This window comes from Vulpes vulpes, chromosome 15, assembly GCF_048418805.1.
Source record: "Vulpes vulpes isolate BD-2025 chromosome 15, VulVul3, whole genome shotgun sequence".
NCBI lineage: Eukaryota > Metazoa > Chordata > Mammalia > Carnivora > Canidae > Vulpes > Vulpes vulpes.
The window spans coordinates 60,462,029-60,484,770 of NC_132794.1; the positions used below are offsets into that span (position 1 = coordinate 60,462,029).

The 22,742-nt window shown below is 37.0% G+C and overlaps 1 protein-coding gene across 5 annotated transcripts in view; it reads right to left on the minus strand.

Moving 5' to 3' along the window:
• The window catches only part of RAB27A (RAB27A, member RAS oncogene family), a 72,155-nt gene that overhangs the window by 29,538 nt on the left and 19,875 nt on the right, over positions 1–22,742 (minus strand). Inside the window, exon 1 of one of the 5 annotated variants that reach the window (XM_072738581.1) lies at positions 11,317–11,407. The exons of the other annotated variants lie outside the window; for them this stretch is intronic. The gene's annotated coding sequence lies outside the window, so the exon portion shown is untranslated. Of the gene's footprint in view, positions 1–11,316; positions 11,408–22,742 lie in introns of those variants that run through there. 5 annotated transcript variants of the gene reach the window in all.

The window sequence follows — 22,742 nt, forward strand, 5'->3', positions numbered from 1 at the left end:
CAGCTACTCAGATGTCTCTGAGTCTTGGCTTCAGGTTTCCATTCTACGAAAAAGAAGATACTTTATACTCATTCACACCATTGTTCTAAAGATTGAACAAGACACTCTTTGTGGAGTACCCAGCACAGTGTTTAGCATATATTAGAACTCAGTAAATGTTAGCTCACTCTCTTCACACCATTCTGAACAGATCAGACTGGCTCTAAAGACCCAGATCAATCACTGAAATTGCCTATGAGCAGCTCAAAACATATTTCTAATACAAAGGATTTCTGACTGGCTCAGAGTAATTTGCTCAGTCAACACAGATCACTTTTAAACTAATTCTGATCTTTTTTGGCTGGTTTAAAATATTTTCAATTCATTTCAAATTGATATGCCTATTGAAAAAGAAGTTATGACCAAGTTAAAAACAGGTTCAAATCTGTATGAAACACTGCAGTCCATTCTAACAAGCTCATACTTGCTCAAAAAAAAAAAACCTGAATGGTTCATTCTAGTTCAGAATGAAAGACTCAAATTCAAAGAGGTTACACCCACAAAACTATTTCTGACTGATGTAAAGTCACTTTGGCTAAAACGAAATATATCTAATGAAAATTACTTGGGTCTGGTTTCAATAGCTCAAACTGCTTCAAACTAGTTTTACCTAGCTCAAATAAGTTCTGACCTGGAAGGCAGTCAGAACTGGCTCATGTGAGGTTTGTTTGGTTCAGAGTATATTTTACTGAGTCAAGTTAGTGTTGACCAGTTAAATATCTCCAACTGAGTCAAACTTGCTCTAATTTTATCAAACTGCTTATAACTGGTTCATGTCATCTATAAAATTGTTTTTACTGTCCCAGAATGATTAAAAACTGGTTCCAACCAATCCAAGTTGACTGATCAGAAAGATGTTCAAACAGTTCAAGACTAAAAATCTAAAATGATAAACAGAAGCAAAAAAAGCAATGGTTTGGTGTTTTAAATCTATGTCAAACTAACAAACTCAGGTTTTTACTGATAATTACCTCAATTGCAGATAGTCTATACCCCAAATTGATCTCCACTACAATATAGTTTCTTTCTATATCTGAACAGTTTGTATGTGTTGGAGAACAGTAAACAAGTTGGGAGAAAGGAGTACAGGCACACTGGCAGAGGAGAATATGAGAAACAATAGGAAAAGGTGTGATGGGTGACAGAGATTTCCTTGGTTGACAACTCACCATTTTATCTCAGGGATCACAGCAAAACATTAATCCATGATCCAACAATAAAACAGATATTTCAAGTTAAGGAAAATCTGTAGCAAATTTGGAGGCTATGTAAAGTGTGCCCTAAATTGGTCACAATGACTAGGCTAGTCTGGGTTAACAGACCAGAATTCTAAAAAGTAAGGATGCTGCAAGTAAATAAAAGGACTTAGGAAGGAGGCAGGCCTTCACTGATAAGAGAGATTTTTCAGGTTTGGGGCAGGGTATTGAGGGTAACAAGTTTCTAATCTGAGTTTGCACCAATTAGTCAAAGCCTAGAATTAGTGGAACCATTTCCAGCTTCAGCAGAAAATAATTCTAGTGCATAGCAAACTATAGCCCCAAACCCGTCCTGCAGTCCAATTTATGTGTTTCCCCACTGCTTATCACCACCAGATGAAGAAAACTTAATATTAAGTTTAAACTGCTGGTAGGTCTTCATATAGAACCACCTTCATATCAAAAAATTATTTTTGTTTCTTATTCTTGTTACTCCAGTCTTGAGTGGTCAGGGGCCTACTCCCCATAGAGAAAAAATTCCATTCCCCAAGTATGGAAATAACATAAATTATTTTTATGTTGGCATTTTAGAGCAGGAAGGGAAACACTGAAAACACATGGTGCAAGATTTGACATTTGGGACATCCAAACAACATTTTGTGCATAATATCTGCAGTGAGCATTCCAACCTATTGATGCTTGAGAAGTTAGTTCATGAAGGCTTTTCCCAATTACATTACTCTTGCTAAAAGCGGGTCAGAAGCCTAGGTCAGATGCCCACACACCAAGTACTTTACAATCCTTATCACAGTCCTAAAGTCAGGGGCTACATACCACACACACTTCCTCAGTGCCATTCTATAATGGATGCTCCAATGAGAATACAAGTAAGTGCGTCTTGGGCAGTCTATTCACATGCTAACATGGGCTCAATTCCAGCATGTTGTTGAGAAAGAAGAAAAAGTGGAGGTTAAGAACATGGACTCCAGAATCAAATCACCTAGATGTGAATATAGTCATTTCACTTTAGATCATTTAATCCCTGTGCTCACTTCGGCAGCACATATATTGAAATTGGAAAATTTGATCCCTTGGGGTGCCTGGGTGGTTCAGCCAGTTAAGCGACCAAGTTTGATTGCAGCTCAGGCCCTGATCCTCAGGGTCCTAAGATGGGCCCTGGGTAGGGCTTTGTGCTCAACTCAGCCTCCAACTGCTCCTCCCCACCCCCCTCACATGGTCTCTCTCTAATAAATAAAAATAAAATATTTAAAAAATAAAAGAAAAAATTGGGACGCCTGGGTGTCTCAATGGTTGAGCATCTGCCTTTGGCTCAGGGCATGATCCCACGGTCCCAGGATCGAGTCCCACGTGCAGCTCCCTGCACGGAGCCTTCTTCTCCCTCTGCCCGTGTCTCTGCCTCTCTGTGTTTCTCATGAATAAATAAATAATCTTTTAAAGAAGAAAAAAAAACTTTTAAAGAATATTTAATCCCTTTGCTTCAGGTTCCCCCATTTTAAAAATGGGAATGATTTTTTTAAATTAATTTTTATTCTATTAACTATCACGCATATGCTTTCTTATCTTAAGTTCTTTATAACTGGGATGCATCTTTCATTTCACAGTCTTATAATGTACGACATCTTGCAACTGTTACTAAATGAGGAAGCACTGGAGATAGTTGTAGGAAAATATTTCATTAGCATCTTCTAGCAAGATCACAAATGCACCATCAACACATTTTAGATTTGAAGGAGCTGTAAACCTATCTCAGGAGGCTGTGGTAAAGATAGAGTTAGTGTATACATGAAGAGTTTAGAACAGTGTCTGGCACACAGTAAATCTTGTATGACTATTAACTGCCATTAGCATCATCATCTTGCAATCTAGCTCCCAATGGTAAATATGCAGACAATATTCCTTTCTTTCCAAGAACTGTAAGAAAGAACTATGCCCCTAAACTAAAAACTAATGAAAGAAAAAATTAGGAACTTGTGAAGAGCACTTAAACCAAAGTTCACTTCTTTAAACTCTGTATCTCCTTCAGGAAGTAGCATCTGAGACACCTCAAGGAAATGCCTTCTAAAAAGTCAAGAATGACTCTAATTTGGGACATGCAAAAGACTTTCTTACTCAGTTCACTTCCATCTATCCTCCCTACACAAATATTTTTTCAAAGTGCTCTCCACCCTCACTCTCACCAGACTAACAATAGAAAGCAAGGAACACCCACTTCCTCAACATACACTAAGTAGTGATAATTGCCTTCAGAGAGAAAGTCAATGATCTTCTTCCTTATTTAAAAAATAAAACATATCTTAATTGTTCTTAGGGGAATAAAATAAAAGAGAGTGGTTTTAGTCAGAGCAAAGGAATTAGATTTCTCTCCCTCCCTTCTCCATTTCCACTCCCCCCCACCCACACACACACATACACACCCCTAGCCCAAATACTCCATAAAGCTTCCTATGAAAGTCAATCCTAGACTCCAACCTTAGGATCCCCTATCATTAGGCAGACTCATTCTGAAACTAATTCAGATAGGTCAGCCATTTCTTGAAAGCCAAATTTTCTCTCTCTCAGCCATATTTAGTACAGAGAATTTAAAAAGAGGGAGGGATAATATTAACTGAATAGATGTGCCACAAACAGTACTAGACATGCATGATTTTATCAGCACACCACCCTTAAAGATAACTCAAGGGTCTGTACAAGACTTATACTACACAAAGAGTGATATTTTCTTAAATATAATGGGAGGTAGACTCAGGTTCAAATTCTGACTGTTTCTTTGACCTGGTCTGAGTTCTTTACACTAAGCCTCCATTCTTTCAACTATAAAATGGAGATAACAATGGTTAAGTGACATTATCCACAGAAAGCTTTTAGTGCATTGCTTATATAAAATGTTCAATAATTGAAACTTGTTTTTAGCAATACTATGACTAAAAATATCATCAAGTTCTCAGCAAGGCATGTCACTTTATGATCTATTCTTAATCCACTACCTGAACCTTTAGAAAAAACATAGGAAAAATTCAATTTAGGTGCAATCACTTATGAGGTCTCTATCCATTATGAAAGCTATGTTGGCATTCCAATATAACACTGAGTTTTATCTGTATGATTTTTGGCAATTTCAGAACTGAAATGTTCATCAGTTGAATACTTAAATTTCCAAAAGAGGAAACTGAATGAAGTCCAGAGAAGACAAGTGAACCATATAAAATCAATCAGCCAGTTAGATGTGGAGCTGAGCTAGATTCATAGTCTTCTAAATTCTAGTTCTATACCCTTTTTTAACATATCATGTCTTTTGTTCTCTCGGTAATCCTTCCTTCAAAGCCAGGAACTTCAGTTATAGTTGATTTGATTCAGGAATCAAAAGTTTTCTGCAGCGCCAGCAATTATAGAGATGAATTACTTTATAACTAAGGCTTAGACACACAGAAGTTGGTATAAAGGACCTGTACTTCTGTCTCTGTCACAAAGCTCTTCCTTCTGATGAGTTTCCCCCAAGGAGACAGGTCATAAACTGAAGGCATGTCTGCCTCTTGTTGGTCACAGCAAATCTAAGAAATTATGTATCTTGATACTTGTACTATCTCCTGTAAATCCTCTTTATGTCTTTCTTTCCTGTGGTTTCAAAATGTAAAGAGAGCAGAAAAATCATGGTGTTTTTCATTTCCCTACAGATTTATTTGCTATTGAGCTTGATGCATTCCTTTCAAATCAAGATTATTTCCTGTGGTGCTGCCTGAAATTCACTGTAAGGATACTTCTTCAGGTCATTCACTAACTCTTTCATTCATCAAATATTTATTGAATGCCTATTCTGTGCTTGGTGCCAGAGCACAATGGGGAGCCAATATTCAACATTAAAACCTTACACTTTTAGCCACTTCCCAATCTATATTCTTTTTTTTTCTTTTCTTTTCTTTTTTCCAATCTATATTCTAATAACTATACCCACTTCTTTGCATTTTCAAAAAAGCCAATCCTCAAAAACATTTTAATCTTCCCTTGTAAACATAGTACAACATGACATCAAAATTCACATCCCCATATTGTTTTTTCCCTGCCGATATGTGCACGTCACATGTTTGGCATGCATATAAAGATGCAAAAGGAATAAAAGTGTAAAGCTTAACAGAGAAAAAAGAAAACTTTTAAAAGAGAAACATGAGGTATACTGTAAGAAATTTTAACTAGAAAACATTTTGAATTTCTTAGAAAGGTTAATAAGATATTACAGTGTTCCTATAGAGTTTATGGACTTCACTTGCCTTGCCCAAAGTGATTTCTACGTAGAAATAGGAAAATATGAATATAACTATTACTTTTCAGACAAAACACAAAACATCAGCATTTTTGAGACCTACATTGTCTCATGTTCTGTTGTACATATTAATGTCTCCTTATTCAAGGATTCATTTGGAGAAAAATGTTCACGCAACAATGACTGGCATAGAACAATAAAGCCTATAGGTGTTTTTTTTTAATTTAATGTTAAAAAGCAGTAGATTTTTCTCCTTTTGTTTATGGCACCATTGATCTATTCTTGGTTCTGAAGAATACACATAATAGAGACAGCAGAAAGGGGGAAGAGAAATCATACAGAGTGGGGCAGGACAGAGAAGGCATTTTATAACAAATCAAGATATGAGTATGGTAACTTGTGGTTACCAAATAAGCTCTGGTTACAACTGTCTTAGATCATTGCAATTCCTAGACCCTAAAGTAAAATACATCTACTTTCACTATAAAAACAAGTGTCCTGCCCAATAGTGGGGCTCCCTATTTTCGCAAGAGGAGATAGCCTCTGCCTTTTGGGCACGTGAGTTTCCTCTTTTCAATTTCTGGTCTAGGCAAGAGAAGATAGGTTTCTGCCCTAGCTAGAAATCTAGCTTTTCCTTATCTCCTAATTGAAAGAGGAGTTTGATTTTATCTAAATTGAGAATACTATATAACTGCATTAGATATTCTCCTATTACCTATGATTCATAAATGCATTCCTATCAATACAATGTAGTAATATTATGGATCCATCCTTAACAGTGAGGGGAGATATTCTTGGCTAAAAACTGACAGGATCTAAATTCACCTATCATTTGGCTTTATATTTATAAATGTGCCTGCTACATAGGAATATTTCATTCTCCCCATTTAAAAAAGTGAAAAGACTAACTTGTAGTAGATAGTGGTATTCCAGCAAAGCAAGTTATTCAGAGAAAAATAAAATTACCTGCAAATACCATTAAATATACATTTTCAAATACCGGCAGGACATTCGAATATATCTTCATTTGTAAAAAGCTTCCTCTAGACATTTGCAAATCCTTTATGAGTATTAAAGAGAAAGACTAGGGTAAAGAAAAAATAAACAGTCTCAATCCAGGACTTGATCTACCATTTCTGAAATGTTACCATCACCTCAGTAGGTGAGCAACATAACCCAGTAAACAAATAATACAAGCAACTACACATTAGGGAAGAGGGGCACACTGGAATTATTCTTGAAAATAGAAAGTGTTTTCCTGGAAGGCCAGGAGATGATTGTGGGATGATTCAAATGATATACTAGATGTTTTATTGTTTTTTAATTTATAGAGACCATTGATTGATTCATTTACTTAAGAGACCTTATTTGTTACTTAAGTTTCTTTTAGGGTCAGAATATGAGTGTTTATAGGAATTTATGGAAGGTAAGCACTGGGTGTTAAATTACTTATAGATTATGGTAAGTACCTTTTGTTTTATAGATATAAGGTTAACAGGGAAGGGCACACTATAGAATATGGCATTTATAAAATATAGGCCATACTGTGGCAACAGGAGTGGTTGTTTGGTTTGCTGAGCAATATCTCAAACAATATGAGAGCAGTCCTATAATGGACACAACCATATGTGACTTCAATGTCCAACCCATGGTTAAATATGGTTCTTAATGACACCACGAAGCTGGAGAGTCTCCAAGAATTTGACAGAAGCACAAAATCTGTAAAGTCTACTTCCACACAATGGTTGCTTTTTATAAGCACATAGAAGATGGTTTTAACAGACATTGGAGTCAAGGTCTCCTATATTCAAACAACAGGACACCACCACCTATCTGTGTAGAGTGAGAAGCAAAATGCCTGATGGATATCAATATATCACAGCTCTTCTTATGATTACAAAAGATTAAAGCTAGAACACTGATCTTATGGCCTTAAGCCTGGCACTTTTCCACAATACCGTAAGAATGACACTGACACTTTATAAAACTCTCAAAGAACGTAGTAAATAGATTTTCTGAAAATGTAAATGGAGGAGTGACTTAAAGTACCTGGAAGGTAGGATAGCTTCAAGCCTAACTGGTTGACAGAGGGAATTCTGTTATTAACAAGACAAATGGTGGCATCTTGCTATGTCAGAGTGCCACCAAAGTCTAGGGCCTGGGACTCAAAGGGAGAAATATTAGAAGTGACATGCTGCTCCCCTAGCCAGGACTATAAGGATGACAAATCAAGCAGCACTCAAAGGACTTGATATTGGAATGTGCTTTTCCAAGGTTCCAAACACACCGCACCTTTCCATTATTCACTTAGAAATGGAGTCGAGTTCTGCCAAGCTTTGTCCTCCCAGAGCACAGCACATGTGTGGTGAGGCCTTTGACCAGCACAGCCTGGCTCTCTCTTGCATCTCACCTGCTTCAAGTTTTTTGTGTGCTGCCATCGTCCAAATAATAACAGTTACATAAATATCCCTGAGTTGACAATAACTAGGGAAGAGAAGAGCTCCTTTATCACTGCCTTTTTTTAAAAAATGAGAATGTGAGTACTCTGTATTTATTCATCCCATAGAGAAGGTGTGTCCAGAATATATAATGCCACCCTGCCTTTCCAGACCCAACCATTTGCACACTAAGATTATTATTTTCACTGTTGTTTTATAAGTGTGATTTCTACAGTATACTGAAATCATTTCACTGATTTCTTCAACAAAGGACAGAAATCATACTGTCCCTTTTCTGTGATGAGAGATGCTACACCTGTGTACTTGCAGGAACTGTGAATGTTGAGAGCTCCCATCCCACATGTCCTACTCCAAAGGCTAAACTGAACCATTGGTTTCATACACAGACACTTAAAATGGCTATTAAGATATGCCAGATATGGTTCCACTTTTCCCTTGTCCTGCCTGCCCCACACCCTCACCCTTGTTGGCTAACATTCAGCACAGCTGTCCTCAGCTCTTAGGAATATGCTTTTAGGGTACATGGTGGCTTATTGATGCATAGGACCCACCACTTCACAGCTGGCATTCTTTTCCACAGTCTAACATCCACCCTATGACCTCCCCATGCTGAGTTCTAAAAGCCTTTTCTAATAATTGCCCTTGTGCCATGACCTCTCTGCTTTGTTCCCCTTTCTGGCTTTCTTGTCTTTTTTTAAGATTTTATTTATTTATTTGACAGAGAGAGAGCATGTGTGCACAAGCAGGGGGAGTGGCACACTGAAGAAGAAAGAGAAGCAGGCTTCCCCACGGAGCAGGAGCCTGGTTCGGGACTCCATCCCAGGACCCTGGGATCATGACCTGACTGAACCAAAGGTAGACACTTAACCAACTGAGCCATGCTGGTGCCCACTGGCTTTCTTGTCTCTTATCTCCAAGTACTTTCTCCAAACTCTAGTTTGTGTGTGCAACAACTGACCTTACATCAACAATGCCAGTCAATGAATGCACTTTTTTTTTTTTTTTTTTGTAACACAGTGAGCTGCCATGTTAACTTCAAGGTATTGGACCCTCCTCAATAAGCTCAAAAGCTACTGTGTCTTTAAGGACTTCTACTTTTCCAACAAGGAAAAGAGCTTTCCCCTATCTATTTCTGGGAATAGAGCCATTTCAGGAACACAAATACTTCTCAATACTATCCTAGTTTTGGCTTTCCCATAATGTTAATGAACCAGCAGCAAACTGATACAAGTTGGTCCTGAGTTTAAAACATCCATAGGAGTCCTGGGTGACTTAGTTAAGTGTATGACTCTTGATTTCAGCTTAGGTCTTTTTTTTTTTTAATAATAAATTTATTTTTTATTGGTGTTCAATTTGCCAACATACAGAATAACACCCAGTGCTCATCCCGTCAAGTGCCCCCCTCAGTGCCCGCCACCCAGTCACCCCCACCCCCCTCCCTCCTCCCCTTCCACCACCCCTAGTTCATTTCCCAGAGTTAGGAGCCTTCCATGTTCTGTCGCCCTTTCTGATATTTCCTACCCATTTCTTCTCCCTTCCCCTCTATTCCCTTTCACCATTATTTATATTCCCCAAATGAATGAGACCATATAATGTTTGTCCTTCTCCGATTGACTTATTTCACTCAGCTTAGGTCTTGACCTCAGGCTCATGAGTTCAAGGAACGAACGAATGAATGAACGAAAGACATCTGTAAATATTTCTACCATGTAACAACTTAGTTCCTTTATTTATTTTAATGATTTTAGTCACCACTTATTCGAGAGAGAGCATGCACATGAGCAGGGGAAAGAGCAAAAGGAGAGGGATGAGCAGGATCCATGCTGAACTCAATCCCACGACCCTGAGATCATGACCTGAGGCAAAATCAAGAGTTGTATGCTTAGCTGATTGAGTCACCCAGGTGCCCCACAACTTAATTATTTTAAAAACACTGAAATACTTCTGCTCAGTGAGGGAGACCATCAACAAAATGATAAAGCAACCTACTAAATGGGAGAAAATATTTGCAAATCATATATCTGATAGGAGTTAATACCCAAAATATATAAAGAAAGTCATAGATCTTAATACAAAACAACAACAACAAAAACAAACCACCCACAAATAATCTGATTTCAAAATGGGCAGAAGACCTGAATAGATATTTTTCCAAAGAAGACGTACAGGTGGCCAACAGACACATGAAAAGATGCCCCAAATCACTAATCATCAAGGAAATGCTAATCAAAGACACGGTGAGATATTAGCTCATATCTTCTAGAATGGCTATTATCAAAAAGACAGGGGATGAGGATGTGGAGAAAAGGAAGGCTTCCTTTTGCTGTTGGTAGAAATGGTGCAACCACAGTGTAAAACAGTATGGAGGTTCCTCAAAAAAATTAAAATAGAACAACCATATAACCCAGTAATTCCATTTCTGGTATTTGTCCAAAGAAAATGCAAAAACTCAAAAAAATATATGTGCCCCATGTTCATTGCAGCATTATCTACAACAAATAGATAATTTAGAAACAACCTAAATATCCATCAACAAATGAATGATAAAATAAAATGGGATGGATACATACATACACACATGCACAGAGGAATACTACTCAGCCATAAGAAAGGAAATACTGCCATTTGTACAACCTGAATGGACCTTGAGGATATTACACTAAGTGAAATAAGTCAGACAAGGAAAGACAAATCTGTATGATCTCACTTATATGTGGAATCAAAAAACAAAACAAAATAAAACCCCAAGCTCTTGGATACAAATTGGTGATTGCCAGAGGCAGGGACTATGGGGTGGGCCAAATGGGTAAAGGGAATCAAAAGGTAAAAACTTCTAGTGATGAAATAAATATATTATAGGAATGTAATATACAGCATGGTGACTGCAGTTACTAACACTATACTGCATATTTGAAACTTGCTAAGAGAATAAATCTTAAGTTATCACACAAGAATTCTGTATGTGACAGATGTTAACAAGACTTAATGTGATCATTTTGCAGTATACGCAAATACTGAATCATATTGTACACCTGAAACGAATACAAGGTATATCAATTATACCTCAATTCTTAAATTTAAAATATAATTTTTTTAAAAAATTGATATAGGCTCAGAATATCAAACTATTTCCTGATGTTTTAGCACCACTAAAACAATGACACTAGGATTCTTAGCCTTTAGTGTCCATTAGGTGTCAGTAAGTTACAGAGAGCTGGACAGAGATCTTTTTGGTCCCCCTCAGGTCTACTCTCTCAGCAATGTATTTGTAATGTGTGTTGAACTACTCCCTAAATAGTATCATATTCTTTAATAGCTGAATCAAAAGGAAAGAAAAGAAACTCACCTAATGGACAAGGTCTAATAGGATGTACTTATTGGTTCTCAGGAAGTCTTTCCTTGTTCCACCTATTCAGTATGCAGTCTTGGAATGGACTGTTTGCATTTCTGTCAGCAGCTGTTTATAGAATGGGGTGTGCCTTGGATTTACTTATGCAAAAGGACTGAGGAACTACAACGTACTTGCAACCATCCAGCCAATTTCTAAATCAACCTGTCGGATCACAGTTGGCTATTTCACTATTGCTATTGACTTCTAATTTTATTGCATTTTGGTCAGTAAATGTGATCTGCATAATAAAAAATATAAGGTCTGTTAAGGTAAGTTTTATGACTGTTCCAAGATTTCTTTAAAAAATTTGTAACCTTGTTGTATCCAGAATTACATACATACTAGTTCTAGCTAGTTTTTCACTCTTATATAGATTTATTTATGTTTTGCTCTTTTATCTTTTCGTTTCTGAGAAAGGTGTGTTAAGAAACTGGATTGTATTTATTTTTATGAAATAAATACAAGGGAATGTCCTAAAGGAGATAAATATAAAGCACTATAAAAGAACAAGGCTTTGCAGTCCCTATTCAGAGAGGCATTAAATTTCTGGTCCTCAATTTGTGTTTTGTAGAATTCTGAGATCCATGAAGGTACTTCAAGAGTTCCGTAAACTTTTATTCAAATGTCCATTTTCCCTTGTTAGTTTTTTGAATTGGAATAAAAACTCTCATAGTCAAATGAGTTATATACAGATTTAGAGACCTCCAAATTGTTCACTTATGCTGCTTGGCTAAGTTATTTGCTTCTGCTCTTCTAGCATATATGTTATTTGAAATTTCTATAAATGTATCATTAATTTAGAAAGCTATAATTTGCACTCAACTTTTTTCTTTTTCTCTTTTTTAAAAAAATTCAGAGTGGATTCATGTGTCCACTCTTGTGAAATTATGTAAAGAAGCATATGCCAGCCATACTCAATACATGACAGCAAGGCTCAGGCACATCTGTTCAGCACGTTTGCTTTCATCCTGTTAGGACTGTCAATTGAGCAATAAAAAAAAAAAATTAACACAATATGTTTCATCAAAACATTCAATTATAAAAATAAAAAACAGAATGTAAATGCAATAAAATTCAGTTATATATAATTATATAAAATGAACATTCTATTATAGATCACTGTAGAGATGGTTTTATGTTTGGGGAACTTCTTGTTTGACTTACATAAATATGATCAACCTATCCTAAGTTTTGGTTATTTCTTGTCTATAGCAGATCAGTGTCTTTCACTGCCTCAGAAAACTGCTTTGGTTCAGCTAGTAGCAAAGTTTCTTTAGCAAGTTTCTTCAAATGAATTCTTACATGGCACTCCAACATACAAAACCAATGAGAATGGAACCATTTCGATGAAAAGATGGAGACCTGACTTCCAAGGCCTGTGGCCCAATAAAGACTAATAAGAGCTCCTTGTACACATTTAGAAACCAGTGAGGAAAGCTCTACCTTTAACCCAACTCTGAATCATCTCATTTGGTTTTGTTCCTTAACACTTCCTGTCTGCCTAAACACCTGAGACTGACAACTCATTTTGTAAGGCCTGCCAGACTTTTCTATTGAACAGCTCCTAAAGATGCCACCTCTTGGATCTCCTCCACTTACCACAATCTTAGTAGTTTTCTCATCTGGGAGGGAAAACCTAAAATGTATTGATGTTCCTGGTGAGGATTCCAAGAAGTGTTACCTAAAGCTTGAGAGAGTAAGATAAGCCTATAGGAAAGAATCTTGTAGACAATGCTCAATGGATCACTCACAAGAAACCTAAGAGCCCTGGGTCTAAGTCTAAATAGTCCTGGGAAAATCCAGACCAAACTGGCCAGAAGTGAACCAAGAGGCAGCACTCCTGACACCCCCACCTTGGGTCAGGAACCAGTATCCTTGAAACGGAAAATGGTAGGAGGATGTTTCTAAACAGCTACATTGGTGATCCTTTCCTAAAGGGTCTAAATGGACACATTGAGCCATCAGAAAATATATCCAGATTCATCTAGACTCAAGAAGCTATACTTGGGGTATAATTCTCAAAAGTCAAGATATGTTTTGAAGAACAGTTTGAAATATTGATAGAGCAAACTTAAAATAACTCAGAATATATTATTTTGTGCTATGTCCAAAGCCACTTTATACTAAATTATAACCAGAATAGCATAGAGGCACAAACTTTCTTTTTAATACTGATGGGAGAAAAACAGAAAATTCTCTTCACTAACTTGATTTTTTTCTATGAATTCAGGAGAAATTGCTAGTATTATATTTTATCCACAGAACCCCTTGTTACAGCTAATGGCTATGTCATGAAGAATGCTTTTATATGAAAGTATTACTACTTAAAACTATTAGAAAATTCCAGGGAAGCAGAAAGGGGTATAAGGAAAATGGGAAAAGAGCAATCTCTAGTGTTCCCCACCAGAGCAGGCAGGCTCATGTGAAGGGGACACAGAACCACTTCCAGACACAAGGGGTTAAATACAAATGCAGGTGGTCAAAGTCACATCAAAGTCAAACACCAATAAGGTAAGGAACAGATCAAAAAGGGGAGAAGTGGCTTATGGATCGTGAGAGTGTTCCACGAATTCAGAAGAACATCTAGTCATACAAACTGGAGAGACCTTCTAGCTCATTACAGCCAGCAGGAGCAATATCTAGAAAAAAAGGCCCCTGGTAGCTCTTGCTTTATCAAAAACCAGAGAGATTCTCTTACCCTCTAAGTCAGGGCAATTTTTTCCATCTACTTGCTCTCCTCTGTTAGTCCATTCAATTTCAAAGGCTCCCTAATTATTCCAACCAGGTTCCTTCACTAAAGTTTCCTCTTTCTATCCTGGAAAGATGGAAAGCCATGCATCTAGGTTAGCATTTGGTTCCCCAAAGCCATACCTGTCTTTGTTACTGGCTAAGCCTGAGACACGGGCACCTATGAGAACCAAGCTCCTGTGCCTGAATGATATTTTAAGTCAGGGTCTAACGTATATAGGGGCCAATGTGAATAGGCAAGATGGTCACTCAGAAAGAATCTAGAAAGCCTTGTTTTGTTTTGTTTTTAAAGGAGTAAATAAAGAAACCTCAATTAAATTTACTGATATAAAATAAAAATTTTGACTGTGAATCAGTAAGAGAACAAGTCAACTGGATAAAGAAAATTATAGACAAGAGGAACATGAAGCACATCACAACACCATGAGGTCATAAGAATCCATGAATTTATAAGAAATTGATGAGCAACTTCAGAAATTTTGAGTGGTTAGAGGGCATTAAAGAAACAAATGACATTAATTTTTTTAATGAGGATGAAATGAGATTCTATTTATAAGAGAGGTGACTGTAAAGTAGTAAGAAAAGGTTTTATAAGCCACACATGGAAAAAATCAATCTCACAATTCTATAAACATGTTCTAATAGTCCACTTTTTAAAATATAAAGACCTTCCACATACCAACAAATTAGATTATAAAAGTTTATAGGTTGTATGTTTTGACGTCAGGAATGATCTTTCCACTAAAAAAAAAATAAGTAAACAAAAAGCAATGCTATCAATGGTATCCTTTTTAAATTAGAACCTTCCCACATATATCTGCATATCACATAAAAATACATTGCTATATAGCTATCAAGCACTAAAAATAACTAAACTTCGAATAGACCCCAATGATATTAATCAATTTTTAATGAGAAATCACCTTAAAAATTCATATATGAATGTCCCAGAAAAGGTTTTACATATTCACATTTCAGAGTACACTGTATAGAAATTACAATTTTTAATTTGAAATAATTTCCCTTAAGTGCTGGTGCCTTTAAGTAGTTGAGATACACATTCCTTCAGCTTCTATAAAATAACTCTAAACTGTGAACATTTTGATAGGAAGGGAGAGATATTAAAGTTCAATTACCATTAATCTAAAAGGACTTAATCTTAAGTTCTCTGTAGGAGACAAGAGCTCATAAAAAAACATATATAGGCTTCTACTATTAGGAAACTGGACATTTTTCATATCCACTCTAGGAGAAGAGGTTTTACATTTTGCTCAGATGCAAAATGTTTAAGAACTCAGGAGATGCAGTGTGATTTTTCAAACCAAAATGTGGGGCATGTGGTCTGTCAGTGGGTTTTTGTGACCCTTTCAGGAAAAGGAAATATAGTTTGGAAACATAGTTTAGTTGTCAAAGTACTGAAATTTCTAAAGCATCTCACTAATTTATGGGGCAAATGCACAAGAATATGTGAAATGAGGCAGTCCCAGAAAAATTCACAGATTTGGTCATCACAACACATCTCCATGCACATACGACATGTGTATTTATTTGCGTTCCCTGTACTTTTGACCCTAGGGCTCAGAGCTGAGGCCCTACTGATTGCCACAGTAGGGAAAAGGAAAGGGAAGGGAAGTTGTTTCAAAGGAAACATCCTTACGTATTCATGTTCCTTTTCTCACAGCCTCAGTAATTAATAAAATAATCACAAACTAAGCCAAAAGCTCCTCTACCCACTCCACTCCCACCTTGGAAACCTGTCTTCATAATCCACATCCTACTCTGGATATTCCTTTAACCAACATTTGGTTAAACATAACTCAAATATGTATGAGTGTTTTATTTTGCTTAACTCATATGAGTATTATGCTTCTGCTAAGTACTCCTCTCCCTTCTCATGAATGTGTCTCAACTCTCCAGTAAACTTGCACATTTCCTGAAGACTGTCTCCTTGTGAATTACTTATCCACCACCCCTCATCACTAGACTAACAACAGGCCAGCTGTCACTCAACTGCTAATTGTGCTTACCATCTGGCTTTCTCCAACAGCCTCTTCCTTCCTCTGGTTCCCTCTGTTCATTGCTGATTTCATTCAGGAGAGACCCAAAAAAAGTGTCTTGGGGCTCCACTGATAGCTGCTCTTTTTTGATAAATTAAATTGTATTAGTGTTCAACTCAACAGTATTTGAGAAGCAACTTCTATGTTGCCCAATACTGTGCTAGCAACTATGAATGGCATGAAAGAAATATGTGACCCAACCACTCTCCTCAATAAGTTGGTAATTGGGATGATGAAACAAAATGAATTAATTTTCAACAAAGGACAAGTAAGATAATCAGGAAACAAAATGTCTAGTATGCCATGTAGACCACCCAGCACTGGACATCAAAAGCGCAAAGGGCTTGAAGTCAGAAGACCTAAACTCTGCTACTTACTTCCTAGCTGTGCGACCTATGGCAAGTCACATAACCTCTCCAAGTCTATTTCTTCAATATGGAAATATTTATCTAGCAATATTATTGGAAGGACTAAAGAATACACTTTGTGAATGCATTTTACAAACGATAAACTGCTGGGTAACTATAAGATGGTGGTTTTATAAGACAAATAGACTGTGGGAGGTCAGAAAGAGGCAACTATCTGACCAAGCCTTCAAGCAGGAATCAGAGCCTGAGCTGAAAACCTTCCAAGCCAAGAAGGACTTGGCAAGGTGGTCAGGAATAGGAAAGAAAAAGCACATTTGGTGCATGGCTGTGTTTCAGCTTCAATTTAACAAGTATTGAGAAACCCTGTCAATTACTTCAAAGGCTACAAATATGACTAAGATAATTCTTCCCCTAAAAATTTAGAGAGACATAAGACAACTATAAATTCAAAGGAATGCTTATAAGGTAATGTGGCAAGGTGAAGAGGGCTAGACAACTAACCATCAGTGTGTGGGTATCTAGTTCTGGCTCTGCTACTATCTGTGTGCCACTCAGCATGGGTCACTATCCCTCTCCAGGCTTGTCTCCTTAAATATGAAATAAGAGGTTTCGACTCCATGGTGTCTTTCCTAGAAAACATTCTATTCTCTGATTGTAGGATCAGAGTCCGGGGTTTAACCATAAGAAAGTTCAATGGTGTCATGGCAGCAGGTATCTCTGGTATCACTTCTTACTCCTTAAAGATGAAAGCCTAGACAAGGTCACCAGCAGTGGGAATGTGGAAGGAATTCAATAGATGTTAATTTAAAAACAATAGAATGTAGTGGCTCAGTGGGTACAAGAGAAAGCAGCAAAGACAAAGAGCTCCAAAAAAATGAAACTGGGTGGGGGCACCTGGGTGGCTCATTTGGTTAAGCATTCGACTTCTGGTTTCGGCTCAGGTCATGATCTCAGGGTCCTGAGATCAGGCCCCATGTTGGGCTCTGCATCAGTGTGGGGTCTGCTTGTCCCTCTCCCTCTGCTCTTCCCCAAGCTTGCTCACTCACTCACTCTCTCCCATAAATAAATAAAATCTAAAAAAAAAAAAAAAAGAATGAAACGGAGTGATCAGACAGCAAAGTGGTGTTGCAGACAGAAACAGGCCATTGAAGTGGAGAAAGGGAAAAAGTTGGAGTGGACATAAGGTTTTCGTGGTGGGTATAAGGTTTTTAGACAGGAGAGATGACAAGATTGGATTAGGACAGGTGGAATGTTAAGGGGTCAGCAAAGACACACAGAAATGCCTGAAAACCACCTCCATTCCCTATGGTCCCATATTTATCTCTGTCCTTGGGACAGAGGCAGGGGGGCCAATGGTGAAATGTCAAAAAAGAAGGCCATGACTGTACCTACCACAGAAGAGGGAACACACAAGACCAAGGATCACAGCAGGCATTATCAGCCAAACTAAATTACATGGGACATGGTGGGCAATCCCTGCTGTTCTGACAAAATTTTGTTTGCATTCCTCTGTTGTAAGGTATTTTATCTGGCAGTGATTAAAAAGGAAATGTCAGGAAGACAGCTGGATGTCATTTTGCCTCCACAGCATGTTCTCCTTTAGGGAGCCAACATTAAGGCATCCACTCAGTTTCAAACCTCAGACCCTTGCCCATCATCATACACCACCCATCAGACTGCATGTTGATGAAAACATATTCTTACCAAGAGTAATATCATTTTCATTCAGCCTCTTTCTGTGTCTCTCTTTATTGACTTGAAAGCATTACCACTTTTATCACCGATATTAAGAAATGACATGCCAAAACCCTTCTCTAATTACTTAGTGCCTGTGGGTTTTCAGAGAATTAGCAGAACTAAACCACGTTCCCCATGTTTTTGTTCTCATTTAAAACAATATTGCTATAAATATGTATGTGCACATCTCCTGATGCACACTAGCAAGATTTTCTCTTGAAAATTGCTTCCCAATATTTTCCTTGCTATATGAACATGCAGGAGTTCTTCATATATTCCAGATACTAGTCCTTTGTCAGTTACAGATGTCGCAAATATCTGTTCCCTGTTTGTAGTTTATCTTTTTACTTTTTAAATGGCTCTTAATCTTTGAGTAGTCAAAAGAAATCCTTATTTACCTAAAGTAAAGATATTCTTCTATACTATTTTCCTAACATGTTGCCTTTTACATTTAAGTCTTTAATCCATTGGAAATTTTTTAAGGTGTATGTAGGGATCCAAGTTCATAATTTTTCCCTGGAGAATATCTAATTGCCCCATAAGCATTCATTGAAAAAACTGTCTTTTCTCTAGTGACTCACTATATAAAAGCAGATCTATTTCAGGGCTCTTTTGTTCCTTGGTCATTTTTACTATCCCTGGGCCAATGTCACAAGACCTTAATTACTATAACTTCATTATACAAATCTTCCTCAACTTACAATGTGATTATGTCCTGATAAACCCATCATAAATTAAAATATCTTAAGTCAAAAATGCATTTGATACACCCAATCTACTAATCCTTAAGGCTTAGCCTTAGAAGTGTTCAGAATACTTACATTAGCCCTAGTTGGTCAAAATCATCTAACACAAAGCCTATTTTATAATAAAGTGTTGACTCTCTCATGTAGTTGATTGAATACTGTACTGACAGTGAAAATCAGAGTGGTTGTCTGGGTACAGAATGGTTTAAGTGTACCGGTTGTTTACTCTCATGATCAGGTGGCCAACTGGGAGCTGAGGCTCACTCTGGCTACACAGCATCAGAAGAAAGTATCCTACCACATTGCTAGACTAGGAAAAGATCAAAATTCAATATTCAAAGTGCAGTTTCAACTGAATGCATATTGCTTCCATACCATAAAGTCAAAAACTCTTTAGTTAAATCATTGTTAAGTCAGGGACTATCTGTACAACTTTGTGCCTGGGAAGACCAGTCTCCTCAACCTTACTGTGGATATTCTTAACCTTTCATATTTCCATCTAAGTTCTTCAAAAACCATATGGGATTTTGACTGGGATTGCATGAAAATCTATATAGATCAAACTGAGAAGATCGACATATTCATGATATTGAACCTAGCTGTGTATGTACATGCTATCTCTCTCCACTTATTCAGGTCTTTCTAAATGACTTTTAAAATGTCATTAAATAAATTCTCTTCATAAAGACTTTTTACATCTGCAGACTTATTGATAATTTATAGTTTTGTCACTATTGTGACATGTTTTAAAAATATACATATACCTTCTATTATTTAGCTGCACTTATTCTAAACGTGATAAACATAGATAAAAATAATTACATTTTGTTTCTTTCTTATCTAATCTTTCTACTTTATATTTCTTGTCTTACTGTGGCAGTTAGGAACTCCAAAAGTATTTAATAGACAGTCTTGTCTTGATTCTAACATTTCATCATTAAGAACATTTGCTATAAAAAAAAAAAAAAAGAACATTTGCTATAGTTTTTGGTAGATACTTTTGGGGATTAAGGAAGTTCTCCGTCTATTTCTAGTTTTCTAGGAATGAGTATTACGAATGGGTATCAGTCTTATCAAATTTTATTCTGGCATCTATCAAGAAAATTATGTAATTTTTCTCCTTCAGTCTGTTAATTAACAAGCTTTTACATTTATTGTGCCTTTGATCTTTAGTTTTCCAGTCTCCTTTCTTCTTCTCTGACCTGACTTCTATTCTTTTTTTTTTTTGTATATTTTTTATTGGCGTTCGATTTGCCAACATACAGCATCATCCCAGTGCTCATCCCGTCAAGTGCCCCCCTCAGTGCCCGTCACTCACTGACTTCTATTCTTGATTTACACTTTCACCCAAGATTTTTCTTTCAAAGTCATTCTCTTTCTTCCTGGTCAGTCCTAGGAAGGGGAAGACTGTAGACCTCAGAGTTGTTCATACATACTTGAATGAATAAAAAATGAAGTATATAGTAAATGCCAGGTATTTGAGGTGATTACCCAAAACTGATCTTCAAATTACATTTATATAAGGTTGTTCTTTTTTGGAGCTAACTAAAACAAGGCTACTTGAGATGCAGTCTCTTAGAGACATAATTATCATAGAAAGTTTTTCAATTGAAATAGTGTTTCATCCCCTAGAGAAATAACAGAAAGTCATTAAGCTATCTTTTGAATTTTCTTTTCAAGACTATTCTTGACTTCAAGTACCAGAACTCAAGCTCCCCCGTTACAGCAGCTAGCAATTAGAGGTAATAGATTTCAAAAATAGGCATTTTGGAAAGATGCAAAGTGCTGCTTATACACACTCTGTAATTCAACATTATCACTCAGAAGGGTCAGCCCATACCTCAAAACCTTGGTTCAGAACCTAAACCAGACCAGCTACAATGATGATCTAATTTGTAACAAACAATCCAGAGATGGAGGGAAAAACATAGGCATTTCTTTTTGTTTAAAACAAGGTGAACAAATCTGATTTTGGCCATGATGCATCAAGGGGGTTTATGGTTCTAGGGAAGTCTGGGCAGGTTCTCTCTTAATAAAAGATTATATGTTTGTTTATTCATTTAATAGGTGAATCATCCAGTGCATGCTGTGCGAGGTGACAGAAATGCAAATAAGACACAGCACCTATCCTCACAGAGTTTAGCATTTAATGGAGGGCATGGACCACCAAAGCAAGATGCCAAGTATGGTTAGTATCTATAGTAGGCATAATGGAAGGATCTCATTAATACCTAACCTAGACATGGGCTGGGTGGGTCCCAGGGGAGGTTTCTGAGAAGTGGAGGAGGGGGTTTGATGACTTCAGATACAAAGTTCTCTAAGTACTCTGCAGTCCTAAACAGTATATATAAAGGTAGTATCCTTTGGGGGGAAACACTCCATAGCTCCATGGTGTAGAACAGGAGAGGGAAGGAAGAAAAGCTGTAAGATCCATGGACCCTATCCACAAACTCGCCCCATCTGACCCAACTGCCCATACACACATACAACCCAAGAAGCTACGGTTTAAAAAAAAAAAAAAAAAAGTCAAGATCCTCGAGAGATACTTGGAGAAACGACTGAAGATGAGTATCACCCAGGTTCCTCATCTTTCTCGTCTTAACATGCCTCTTGGTATGCTCTGGGCTCTACCCAATCTGCCATCTCCCCCTGCTAGTAAAAGTGTGAACTTAATACTTTTTAAAAGGTGACAATACCTTAATTTTAAAATTAAAGAAGTTGAAACTACGTTTCTAAGCTCTACAAATACTAAATTCTAATTATTTAGGATGTTCTTTAGAAAAAAAAACATTGCAAAGTTTTTTTATTGGTCTATGTAATTATCCTAAAATCTATTTTAGTCCATCATGTGCATCTATTTGACCAAGGATGTTAGACAAGGTATGTTCTAGAAATGAAAAGGGATACTTATGCAAATGAAACAGAAATCAGCAAGCAACTCTATAACAAAATGCTAAAATCTTTAGTTCTTAGAAAAGCAAATTAAACATCACAATATAGTATTAGAGTCTATATCTGACTCCAAAGAGCCCACAGCCACTTCCTCCAGTAAATAAGTTTTATAACAGTATTTAAAAACAGTGCCTTTTCAGTTTGTGATTTCTACCAGCCTTTAATCACTTTTAAACATTTTTAATAACTATTAAAGACTGAAGAAAAAGATTTCTATCTAGCCTAAACAGAACATTTAAGTTGTTTTAGAGGGAAATAAACTTGGCTTGACTGACAAATGTGAAATGACAAAAATTCTAAAGCACAGGAGGATATAGGGATGTACCACCTGGAACAAGTATGGAAATACCTCTCAAGTAACCTACACCAAATGTCCCTTAAATATAACTGACATTAAATGCAAAATGACATACAAATACCCGAAAGGTGTCAATAGTCTCAAGTAAAGTTTGATAAGTAGACTGGCCTATGGGGACTATCAAAAGACACAACAGCAAAGCTTGAAGTCACTGAGGAGGGAGATGATTAAATTCAGGCACCAGCCTACAAGCACATCAGTTAAAACATCGTGCATTTAACAAACAAGCATTGAGAACATGCCTTGCACTCATAACTATGTGAACCAATGAGGTAGTTCTGGATGACAAAGGTCTAATAGAAGCACTCTCCGTGGAAATGAACAAGAACTGCAAAATATGTACAAGATGCTAGGCAGGTGGGAGTGCCGGGCAGAGAGGGTTAGAAGGAAGAGAAGCCCAATATGCCTCGTGGGG